Genomic DNA, 13872 nt, shown 5'->3' with positions numbered 1-13872 from the left:
CAACCTTAATGTGTAAGTTATTGTAAAATCATTACCAGCAGAGTGCTTATATGAAAGCAACGCAGTAACTGTGAGGATTTTTAGTGCTAGGGTTTTAACAGTGAGCATGTAACTGATTTGCCAGGAATTGTTATCTGCACCCCACGGGGGGGTTGCAGTTTTGAATTAGTTTTCAAACTCCTGTAATTGTTCCTTTAAGAGTGCCACTTGTACGGTCATAACTCTGAAGTGAATTCACGGATAACAAAAGCCACAGGTTGGCCACTCACAAAAACCACTCCAAGGAGGGCTGCCACACATGGCGGGAACACAATCTCTTAGAACAACCTTATTATGTCGTTGTAATTGGAACCCGCTTGTTGAATCTTAATTTCCAATGAAATTACTGCAAACAGATTTTTGATCCTGGTAAAAGGAAAGCTCCAAGCTCAAAATAAACTCACTGAAATTGCAACTTTTATTTTTTTATTTTTTATTTTTTGTTTGTCTTTGTTCTGGTTTATTTTAGGATTATTATTGCAGCACATGATGGGTCATGTAATTATTGCAAATAAGTATATATTTTTTTATCTTCCTGGCTTAATGAAATACTATATTTTCTTAAGGTTCAGTTTTTAACTTTAGGTAATGTATAACCTCCCAAAAAAAAACTCATACACATTCTATGCCCTCCATATTTGAACTATTCAGTTCCTCCAGAGTGAGTGAAGTCATCCTACAGATGTACTGTGTTTTACTCAAAGTGCAGCATTGTCAGCCATATTAGGTTTAATTTGCACCCTACAAGAAACAGACAAAAAACATTTCCAGAATGCTAAAATAAATTGTATGCAGTCCATATATATTTTTTATATCTAGTTAATTTGAAGTCTCTTTCTTGGTTTCCACTCACAGGGTCCTATTAGATTTACTTTTGCCATGCAAGGCATTGTTGAAAGTGCCCTTCTATTGAATTAGGGTAATCACAATCAGTTGCACTTTTGGGATAAAACATTGGCAATTACTTTTTTTCACTTTGTTCCAGTACAGCCACTATTCTTTTAGTGATGGAACAAGCTAAAGTATTGTCGAACTAATGAAGCACTGTTAAAAAAAAAAAAAATGTTTACAAATAAAAACCAGAAAATGTGGTTTAACTTAGTCTAGTACACTCTGATAAATCCAGTTGAATCCACTTTCAAATCAGCTTCAATATATCTATAAGTATATACATGTAAGTACCAATATACGTTACCAATAAAGATTAATCAAATGGCTCAATTATCTCCTGATGATATCAAACGTGCGATAATAATTCATTTGAATCACAGTGATACATGTAAAAGTTGTAAAACAGGAACTGTGAATGTTCGACTTGAGTTACTGGTTTAAGACCATGCTAATGTGTGTGTTAAAATTGCGCTATCTAAGATCAGATATAAATCCATTGAAGAATGCGTAGTAGTACTAACAGAATCTCGACATCCTTTCAGAATTTCAGCTTTGTTTTTATCAAGAATTTCTGTCGCTTGACCGGCAAATTTGGTAGACAATACCCCAAAAAACTTGCAACTTCAGAAAAACACAGATCTACTGTTTATTCACGGGAACAAATAGAGTACACTTTATAATTTTCAGGCTTTTATTTGTACAAAGAGAAAAGGAAAACCAGTATAATTTATGTACTGCTTTGCATCACACTTTTACGCAATTATAAAAGGTTTTCATAATGTGAACAAATGGAAAAAGATGTGTAAATACTTATAATAGATACTTTTGATGATGATTTAATCCCCATTGTGTGAACCCAGAATATACCATCAATAGGTTATGCTCCAAAATTTAAATAAAAAGCCAGTAACGTCTGTGCCTAATGTAATTTAGTAAAAAATACATTTTAAATTGGATATTTATTAACTCTTTTATGAGTAGACATTTTTATGAGACACAAATTACTTCTTCTGACTAATATATGGAAAATGAAACAGGTACCATTTTAACACCATAGATTCCCTAAGTACCATGAGATGAAAAGGTGGTATAGAGTAGATGAAATCTCTCTGGTCTTGTGTCAGAACAGACTTGTTCTGGATTATAATGATCCTATTTCTTGGATTCAGATGCTGTTCATCTGCTGAGATTTGGCCATACTTTTGTTTGTCCTCAGAAAGCCGGCAGCCACCATTTAAAAAAAGAAAGAAAAATCAAGGACGACTCCATACAAACACAGTTTAATGACATCAAAGTCACTTTATTTATTTGTTTTTTTTGCTTTTGCCATATCCTTTTCTTTATATATTATACTATCTGACTATTTTACTTTTTCATTTGACTGTGGCACAGTTTTATCAATCTAAAATCAGTAGAAGGAAACCAGCATGTGGCAGACATGAGAACTAATAGCTTTATAGTTTTCTCTTCATGTTCCAGAAAAAGGGATTTAAGCTGTCCTGAGGAGATCAAAACAGTGGAAACACTCCCTTACTCCAGTGCAGTTGTAAAACAGTCTCCAAATTTCATTATAAAACTAACAGTAAATCTTTATTCAACACTCAGTAAAACTGCAGTCTTTGCACACATGGAAATGAGACATGAAGGTCTAAAGAAACCCCAGCACCTGGGGGTAATCATTGCCACAGCTTCATCAACATTTGCAATTAGTTACTTTGGTAACAGCGGTGGTCATTCACACAGCCCCAGCGTGTCGTCATACATGATATTTAATTCGGCCATTGTTCTGATGTGTTCATTATGATTATTACGCTGTTGCTCCAGGCCTTTCTCACAGACAGGACCCAAGTGCAGCAGCCAGCGAGATGCAATCTACTTCATAAAAATTACCATAACAACACAAAGCTCTGGAAGCAAGAAAACAGGGGTGCATGCAAACTGAGCATCAATGAACGACGACCACAGGTCCAATCAAACTGTCATAACACTGAGAATAATAACAGCCAAAAGCCATTAAAACCATTCACTCTGAAGCATTAACACCTCAGTGTATAAAGAATAGGACTGAAAGGACCCTCATATTTCTCTCTATTTTGCCTAAACAGGCACATTTTACACATCTCACTTCCATCATCTCCAGATTTTAATAACACAATCATCTCTGGGAAGCTGCAACTGAAAAACAATCATTTATTCACTTTCGCTTGATTGTGTGTAGTTTCTCCTGAACATTTTAATTTCTGTTGAATCCATATGAACATTCAGAGGGAGATGTTTCGATTCAACAAAAGCCAGACTGAGTGTCATTTTTAGGTGAGAATTAGATGAGGTTGTTTTTATCCAACCACGTAGATGGGAACATAAATGAACTTCTGTTGTTTTGAAATTTGATTTGGGAACGTTCAGATTCAACATAAGTATGATAACACTGAGATTTTAAGTAGTGAATACTGCACAGTTTTCTGCTTCATTGTAGCTTTCATGTTAAAAAAAAAGAGCCCTAACATATCAGTGAAATGCTGACACCTTTACAGTCGAATTTAGATGTATGTATAAAAAGACACTTTCTTTTACACTGTTGTCAATTGGCTGATTCTTCCTAACACCACAGGTTTGTGGGTCCCCTCAGTTGCATATACTTTTTCTATAACATATTTTCTATACAACTGAGATCATGGTTTTGTGATGGACATCTGCAAAACATTTAAGCCACTTAGAGATAATCATCTGATGACATGCTTGGGGTCATTGTTAATTTGGAAGACCAATTTCTGCAAACACTTTAACTTCCTGGCAGTCTTGAGAAGATGCTTCAATATATCTGCATAAGGTTCTTTTCTCATGATGCCATCTTCTTGTGAAATGCACAACAACATGATACTGCCAGCATGAAGTTTAAAGTTGGGAAGTTGGAAAATTTAAACTTGCAAACTTCCACCTTTTCTTGTTCTTCCAACCTAGTTTCATCATTCTACGGGACTCACCTGCAAAACTTTAAGACTCTATCCTTGAGTGAATTTGCAATCTGTGTGTCTATGGATTTTTGATGTTGAAGCGATGGGTTCTGCCTCACTAAGTGGCCTTTCAGCCCATGTTGATATGCTTCCAGCTTCAGCCGCATTTTTTCCAAAGCCTTTACTTTTCGTTGTGAGTTTGGAGCAAAGCACATTCATGTGGACAAATAATTTGTTTTCTTGCTGTGAAATAGGTGTTTGGAAATATCCTTTGTGTTTATATTTGCCTGCTATAATCTGTTTGAACAGACTTTCAGGTATCTGGAAATTGTATCCAAGGAAAGACTAAACCTGCAGAGGTTCACAATTCTCCTCCTAACATATTAATTTATTTCTTTTAATTTCTGGATGATGCTACATAAGGTAGAAATGTCTCCAGAAGTCAGACAGCAACTTACCCTTCCCCCCAATTAACAAAATAAACAAAGTTAATATGAATTAATTCTTGTGCTGGTTTGTGCAGCTAAAATCTTTGCAGTGCAGTTAACTGACACTAAATTTGCTTGATTTTGTAAACATGGAGGTGACTGACATTTGATGACCTCTGTAAATATTTATTAATGTCTTTAAAATGATCTAGCAACATTTTTTGCAGTACAAACCAGGACAAACATTTGACACCAATTGTTGAAAGAAATAGCATGCAAACTTGATTTGAAAGACAGTAATTCTCTGAAAACGTGTCTGCCACTTTTGCTGATTTAAATTGTTTTGGTAACCTGAATTTATTTTATTTTGTTTAAGGTCAGACAGTGACAAAAAACAAGGTTCCTCATCTTTCAAAGCCTTGGGACGTAACTCAGTGCAAAATGATGCATCAAGCTGCTATCTAAGGAAGCTGCAGCTGTATTGGCTGTGAAATGTAAAGTGTGATGGAACCAGGTAAGCTATCAAGATAACTGTCAGACATAGTGTGATTACAAAAAAAAACATAAGAAGTCTAAATTGGCAACAGCTAAAGAAAGCCCAGGATGTTTTTTATAGATGTCAAGACAAACACATACAAGACTTTCAAGTTTAAGACCCTAAGAAAAAAAAATAACTCTCAACTTGTTTATCATGTGAATACTGGCTGCTCAATAGCTGCTTGCAAATTATAAATAGGCACTGGTACAGCCCCCATATGCCTGGGATTACTGCAAAGTCTTGTCACAGACTAGTTGCAAAAACACATTTTGTTGCATCCAAAAGGGAAATGCATTTGCCCAATTTACAGCAACAAGTTTCAGCTTTACTGAATGTTTTTATTGATTGAGGCAAAGCCAGTTATAAATAATGATAGATCAGCATTCTAACTTTTACATCATCTAATTATTGTTTGCATATTTTTTATTGGTATTTTGTTGGTTATTGCTTGATAGTACAAGTAAACCAACCACAAACTGCTAACAATTTATTTCTTCAAGAAATGTTATTGTTCAACTAAACTACACCTACAGCTTGTTAATTTGGATAATGTATCTACATATCACAGTGTGTAGATACATTACGACTGACAGTGTATCTGACAGTGTATCTACATCACAGTAGATACACTGTGATGTATCTACACATCACAGTGTGATGTGTAGATACATTATGGGCAACAGTGCAGCTTTTGATGCCTGGGTCACTAAGCCAGGATCAATAAATCAACTAGTTTCATGTTGTAAAGAAAATATTTTGTGGTAAACTCTCTTATTAAAATGAGCCAAGTAAATATTTCTTGTTTTGGATTTTACAAAACACAGTGTCAGGTTTTTTTTAAAGCTCATTGAACTAATATTAATTTGATCATTGGAAGTGTGTAAAATCTGCTGGGTACAGTTGCTGTTTTTCATAGCCGTTGACTAGAAATGGGTTTAATTTTTTTCTGTGTCTTCATTAGTTGTAAAAGAACAGATATAACATGAGGTCATAATAAATTTTCAGTGCAAATGTTTTCATGACTCGTTAGTGCATATTGTGAAAAAAGACAACCGTTAATTTTAAGAGAATTTAAAATTGCTGTAAAATAGGTCTATACTTTACATTAGAAGAAAGCCAAGAAACCCTTTTCTCACTTAGCTGTGAATCTGTGAGCAATAATGTGGTGCAAGCCTGTGAAACAGATGGCAGAATAAAATCATATTGAAGGGGTAGATGCTTCCAAAACAGCACTTTTCACCTTCGTTTTGCAGTGAATAAAACACAAAAAAGAAAAAAAATCAATCATATAACCAAACTAATCATTTCAACATATATCATTACATTGTAATGTTCCAGTAGAATATATAAAAATTCCCTTCTCACCCACCGCGGGTGGTTCTTATCCTCTGAGCTCGGGTCCTCTATCAGAGGCCTGGGAGCTTGAGGGTTCGGCGCAGTATCTTGGCTGTGCCAAGGACTGCACATTTCTGGACTGAGATGTCTGATGTTGTTCCTGGGATCTGTGTGTATATATATATATATATATATTATATATATATATATATATTATATAATATATATATATATATATATATATATATATATATATATATATATATATATATATATATATACATATATATATATATATATATATAGATATATATATAATATATATATATATATATATATATATGTATATATATATATAGAGAGAGAGAGAGGAGAGAGAGAGAGAGAGAGAGAGAGATAGATATATATATCTATATCTATATCTATATCTATATCTATATAGATAGATATAGATATAGATATAGATACTTGGCTATAAGAGCAACCATGAGACCCAATACCCACCATGGAAAAGACGGTTAGAGGCTAAAATCAAGGTAACAAGGAGGGAAATGAGCCAACTGTCAGAGCTCCACAAGGGTACAATGAAAAGACCAGTACCCAGAAAGTACAGGCAGATGCCCATACCTGAAGCGCTTGAAACTGCCAAACAGAGGCTCCAAGCCTTGTCCAGCCGCCTAAAGAGATACACAAGGGAGAATGAATCCAGAAGGATTAACCGGCTCTTCTCCACTCAACCAGCTAAGGTGTACTCTCAATGGCAGGGTAATAACAACAGAGCAGACCCACCAAGGCTGGAGACTGAACAATACTGGAAAGGCATATGGGAAAGGGAGGCGTCCCACAACAGCAATGCACAGTGGCTGATCTCTCTACGAGAGGACCACAGCAACCTCCCTGAGCAAGCCCCGGTAACCATCACTGTGACAGATGTTCAAGAAAGAGTCTCAGGTATGAAAAACTGGACAGCACCAGGGCCTGACATGATCCATGCCTACTGGCTAAAGAAACTCACTGCTCTCCATGAGCGACTGGCAGGCCAAATGAACCAGCTGCTGCAAAGTGGGACTCACCCTGAATGGTTAACTGAAGGGCGGACAACCCTAATCCAGAAGGATCCATCAAAGGGTCCAGTCCCACCCAACTACCGACCAATAACCTGCCTCTCCACAACCTGGAAGCTCATGTCAGGCATCATAGCAGCCAAGATAAGCAAACACATGGATAAACACATGAGCATGGCACAGAAAGGTATCGGTGTAAATAGCAGAGGAGCCAAACACCAACTCCTCGTAGACCGCACAGTTGCCCGAGACTGCAAAACCCGACACACCAACCTGTGCATGGCTTGGATTGATTAAGAAAGCCTATGACTCAATGCCGCATACTTGGATCATTGAATGCCTAGAGATGTATAACATCAACAGGATTCTGAGAGCCTTCATTGCAAACTCGATGAGGCTGTGGAAAACCACCCTTGAAGCCAACTGCAAACCACTTGCACAAGTGTCCATCAAATGTGGCATATACCAAGGAGATGCTCTGTCCCCGCTACTGTTCTGCATAGGCCTGAACCCCCTCAGCCAAATTATCAACAAGACTGGCTACGGATACCGACTCAAAAATGGGGCCAACATCAGTCATCTTCTCTACATGGATGACATCAAGCTGTACGCCAAGTGTGAGCAAGACATCGACTCACTGATCCACACCACCAGGATCTACAGCACGGACATTGGGATGTCATTCGGACTAGAGAAGTGTGGTCGGCTGATCACAAAGAGGGGGAAGGTGATCCGCACAGAAGGAGTCTCACTCCCACAAGGAACAATAGCAGACATAGAGACAGTTACAAGTACCTAGGTATACCACAAGCAAATGGCAACCTCGATGAGGCCACAAGGAAAGGAGCCACAGCTAAATACCTCCAACGAATAAGGCAAGTCCTGAGAAGCCAGCTCAATGGCAAGAACAAAATCCGTGCGATAAACAGCTATGCCCTGCCAGTAATCAGATACCCTGCTGGAATAATTAGCTGGCCAAAGGAGGAAATAAAAGCCACAGATATTAAGACTAGAAAGCTACTAACCATGCATGGAGGGTTCCATCCCAAATCCAGCACCCTGAGACTGTACACGAGCCGCAAGGATGGAGGCAGAGGACTAGTGAGTGTGAGAACCACTATCCAGGACGAAACAACTAAGATCCATAAATACATCAGGGACAAAGCCTCAACAGACAATGTGCTCAGTGAATGTCTCAGACAACAGGGAACGGAGGTTGAGGTGCCAGAGATACCATCATGGGAGGACAAGCCCCTACATGGGATGTACCACCAGCAAATAACCCAAGTGGCTGATATCAGTAAAAACTGGAAAAAGCTGGACTCAAGGACAGCACAGAGGCCCTCATCCTGGCAGCCCAGGAACAGGCCCTAAACACCAGAGCAATAGAGGCCCAGATCTACCACACCAGACAAGACCCAAGGTGTAGGTTGTGCAAGGAGGCCCCTGAGACAGTCCAGCACATCACAGCAGGGTGCAAGATACTGGCAGGGAAATACATGGAACGACATAACCAAGTGGCAGGCATAGTGTACAGAAACATCTGTGCAGAATATGGCTGGAAACCCCGAGATCAAAGTGGGAAACACCCCCAAAGGTGGTGGAGAACGCCAGAGCTAAGATCCTGTGGGACTTCCAGATCCAGACAGACAAAATGGTAATGGCAAACCAACCAGACATTGTCGTAGTGGATAAACAACAGAGGAAAGCCGTTGTGGTAGATGTAGCAATACCAAGCGATTGCAACATCAGGAAAAAGGAGCACGAGAAACTGGAGAAATACCAGGGCCTCAGGGAAGAACTGGAGAGGGCCTGGAAGGTGAAGACCACAGTGGTGCCTGTGGTCATCGGGGCCCTCGGGGCAGTAACCCCCAAACTGGAGCAGTGGCTACAACAGATCCCAGGAACAACATCAGACATCTCAGTCCAGAAATGTGCAGTCCTTGGCACAGCCAAGATACTGCGCAGAACCCTCAAGCTCCCAGGCCTCTGGTAGAGGACCCGAGCTCAGAGGATAAGAACCACCCGCGGTGGGTGAGAAGGGAATTTTTTATATATATATATATATACATACACACAACTATCCTATCCTTGTTGATGAAACACAAAGCATGATATTGCCACCACCATATTTACAGCAAATGAGTTTTCTATCATATGTAGCAGTTTAGATGTGGCACAGAAATTTTAACTGGACTTATCAAATCAGAGTGCATCCTTCCCCATTTTATTTCTCAATGGATATTTTACCAACACAGTTGGCGCCTCTGTTTTATGTTTCAGAAGCAATAAATGTATATACAGGCAATTATTCATCTTTAATTTTCTGTTGGGATTGCATGCTTTCGTCTCTTGTTTTAAAGATCTTTATTAGTCATATGAAAACTGCCTTTGGTGCTCCTCTCCTCTGTGATTTTTTATTCATTGTTCATAAAATCAAAGTTAGTACATTGTTGCATCTCGCCACACAATTATATGAAAGTCTCTTTTAAGGGATTTTGATTGTGTACTCCTTAAAAATGGATTTGATGTGTTTTGTCGTTTACCTGGAGTGAATGAAGCAAAATGTCGCTTTGATGGAGAGCACACCAAAACATACCATTGTTGAATTTAAATTAAAAGACTACCATTTGCAGTATTCTAACATGAAACATGCAGAGCATTTTAGGTGTAATGTCTCTTCAATTGGTTCAAGGAAAGAAAGTGTGGTTAATTAAGGAATATCAAATTTGCATTTATATTGTTTTGTTGTTGTTGTTGTTAAATATCATTTGTTTAGTAAAAAAGGCAATTATACCCAAATAACTAATTGTACCTGTATTATCAAGCACTGCTTTCTAATTATCTTCAGTGAGCGATGCTGTTGAACAATAAATTTCAGACGTGTTTTACAGACATACGGTAGTTGTTCATCAAGTGATGATAATCCTGCTGCAAGAAGATGTAAGAAAACATATGTTTTACTTTATTCTAAATATCAACACTGCTATCCTGTTAAAGAGTACTTTGGCAATTGGATGTGGAAGGCCAATCATGAAATCATCACTGTGTTTTTAAATTCAGGTTACCTGATTAAACAATTTGCTTAACTACCTTCCCCTGGAATTTTGGCTGTAGGCTCCTTGATGCTCATTTCTACCAGTTTTGCACATGAGCGGTGCAAATACAAACTACATGAAATCATTGTGTTAATTTAGTCTCGAGCAAAAACAAAGCAGTCAGATTTTGACTGCTTTCTTCCACTAAGTTATTGGATCCCAATGCATTTTAAAACCCTACACTGAAACCAGACCTGATTCACAACATCCCCAGCAGAAAGAAATCGGGTCCAAAGTTCCTTAATTTATAAAATATAAATGACCTAAATTAACTAAATTAGGAGTAAGGTGCCCTTTTTCTCAGTTATAACAGAGTGAAAATTAAGTTCTCTGATCCGTTTGTAGCAGCTCTGTTTATCTCTTGCTTATTGCTGTCATTATCCCCCTGCAGGAGGAGGCGGACAGTTAGAGTCAGTTGTGTGTGAACATGATATGAAATCATGCGGTTCGACCAGTCAGTCATGCATTTTTATCAGCTGGCATTTGCTGACATTTTGTGGCATCTGTTTCTTTCACATTGTTATACTGTGTTTTGTATGTATTTAAAACTTTTTTGGAAGCCAGAAGCTGTGTTGTCTGATTCACAAATTATATGTATGTGTTTAGAACTGAATTTAAAAGACACCCTGAAATTAAAACCAACCCTAGCCCTAATTTCATAGAGCTTTGAAAAAACTATTTATTTATTTGGGTATTGTCATGATTAATTAGAAGATTTATGGAAAAGATTCTTTGTGAATCTTCAATACAGCTAGAAGGTCAAACAGGATCATTTTAATATGAAATATTTGAGGTTTCACTCCTGTCCTTTCTTACAAAATAAACATGATTATTATATACAGAACATTTTACTATACTTGTCAGGTATTTGAGTGTCAGGTTATTTGCGTGGCATGTCAACAGTATGGAAACTGTGATTTGAATTTTATTTCGTACTGAAATTTTAACTTCTGCAAATCTTCTCTGAAAGTGACTCAATCTTTTCTTTTTTAAATTTGTATTCAGCAGCAGTTTGATAAAGTCAATGTGCACTTTAATAAGGAAATGTTGCACATCAATGAAAGCAGTCCGGTCATGGGTAAATATATAGACAGAAAACCAATGGACCTCATTGTGGCCAGATACCAACCCAATTTGCAAAAAGACAACATTGAGGTGACATCAGTACATTTATCCTGCTGTCCCCCAATAAATCTGATATGTGTGACATACACCAAAAACGAAAAATTTGCAAGACAAAAACTGTTTTATGTTTTATATTCTATTGAGGAAATTAAAGTTTATGAAACAGAACTGATTACGAAGTGTATCATTTTCTCTTTTATGGCTTCATCAGTCAAATACAGCTTCCCTGTGTGCTTGGCTTGACAGTAAACGTAACCTGCTGGGAAATCTACCTGCTCCTGGAGGTCATTCACTCTACGAACAGGTGGAGAAAATGTGACCAGCACACTCAGCAACTCCCACATGCTGTAGAGTAGGATGCACTCTTCATGCCAAATCACTCTGGTAACCTGCCCACTTCACACATTAGAGCCTTGTGCATCTATATGTTCTTCAGAAAAAATGTAAAGCAGGGCAAAAATCAATTTTTCATTTCTTAGGGATTTGAGAGAGCCAATTTTGTTATCAACAAGGCAAGTGAAAAGCATTAGGAATGTGTTATAAGCCATCACTCAGGACACAGTGCATCTCATTTTGAAAGCACTTCCAGATTTAGGGCAAAAGCATTTTAAAAGAGGGCATTAAAAGTCTTGAATATGTTTGACCTTCTTACGGGAACTTATTTGCATCTGGCTTATTGGATGAAAATACTTGTCTGCATAAAAATAATTGGGTTTTTCATACAAATATTCTGTAGAAATGAATTGAGCATATCCTGTGGCTGCAAATTGGTGTGGTTAAATATAAATTTGAACTCATAAATAAAGCAGAGTGACTCAGCGCTGTCAAAAGGTTGAAAACAAGTTAAGGAGAAATTTCTATTGTAGCCATTTAATCAAAACTGCCGCAAGAATTCAGAGTTGCCTCACTGCAGATATTCCAGGGGTCACTTTTAGAAACCACAAACATTAGAGGTTTTTTTGGTTTAATTTGCAGAAAAAGAAATGAGCCACTGACCTTAATTAGTCATAATTCTTAAGCTGGTTACTGAACAGGTTTGTTGCAGTGTCTTTCTCAGGACTCTGGCACACAAGTGAGCAGCACTGATTACATATATTTAGGATTTTTTTCTTTTTACATTTTCAGCTTTATTATTCATCTCCTTTACAATATACTTTTTTGCTCCAGTAAAACATCTTTACTGTAGTTTAAATACAAACTTTAAATACAATAATAAAGTATTATCATTAATACATTAATGATGATACGCAAGGTTGATTTGTTTTCATTAATCTTAATTGTGAAGATTAGTTGTGTTTGACTTACTGATTTTTTTTTTATTGATTTGTTTAGTGTGCACACGTTTTATGAACTGAGATCCACCTTAAGTGGAAAAATGTGGACTGGACAGCTATTCTTCATACATTCAACATACTTACAGATAAGATAAGCTGGAAAGAAAAGAAATGTTAAAAGAGCCAAAAGTTGTGGTTGTTATGTACATTTTTATTTACTTCATCTTCAAAATACCAGGAGTTTAGTACAATCTGGTGTTAAAGTGGAGACAGAATAAAAAACAACAGGAAGTCAAGAGGCACATTAATTCTGAGATCAAGTTCTTCAATTGCTTGAGACATTGGGTGCTCAAATACAAAATATTAAGGACAAGTGATTATTTTTTTGTACGTAAATAAAATTTAAAATTTTCAGGACTCAGGCACTTTATTATGCCAATGGATATAAAAGAGAAATGTATGGCTTTCCTAAGCCACATATTTAGTTTGTGTGATGCATTCCTCATGAAAAAATTTGTAATCCCCATGGGAAATTTATTACATGAATTTTTTAGTTTGAGATTAAATTAGGTTTAACAACTTGGTTTCCTCCCATGCTCCATTGCTTCTAAAAAAGCAAATGAGCCTGAAAAAATGTGGCATGTGACCCTCAAATCATTACAATTCATACAACTTTGGGAGTCACATTTTTTTCTGCTTCCAGATAGTATATCGGCTGTTTCTTTGAATAGAAAGTGTGAAAAAAAAGGAAAAATCATCACCAAACACTGAAAATGAGTCTTTTTGAAATGCCTTGCCAATGAATATGGTTTTAACATGGTACTTATTTTTGACATGACAGTTGTGTTTGCATTTAGCATTGTGTTACAAGTGAACACTATAACACCCTCCACCATTAATTCTGCATTAAGCATTTTTTTTCCTTCTTTTCTCCCAAAAAATCACCACTTTTAATGAATAAGTGTAAACCAACACTTCTTAAATTTATACTTATTTTTTCAAGGTAAACTATCCAGCAGTCGAGGATATTTCAACCAATCACTGCATGTGTCTCTGGAATATCAATGCAATTTAGCCCAATTTTCAAAGGCAATACTCAAAATAGAAAAAACAAGACAGTATTGCA

This window comes from Poeciliopsis prolifica, unplaced genomic scaffold (genome assembly GCF_027474105.1).
Source record: "Poeciliopsis prolifica strain line A6 unplaced genomic scaffold, Auburn_PproV2 SCAFFOLD030, whole genome shotgun sequence".
Taxonomy (NCBI): domain Eukaryota; kingdom Metazoa; phylum Chordata; class Actinopteri; order Cyprinodontiformes; family Poeciliidae; genus Poeciliopsis; species Poeciliopsis prolifica.
The sequence above is the reverse complement of the archived record's forward strand: the minus strand, read 5'-3'. Positions refer to the sequence as shown.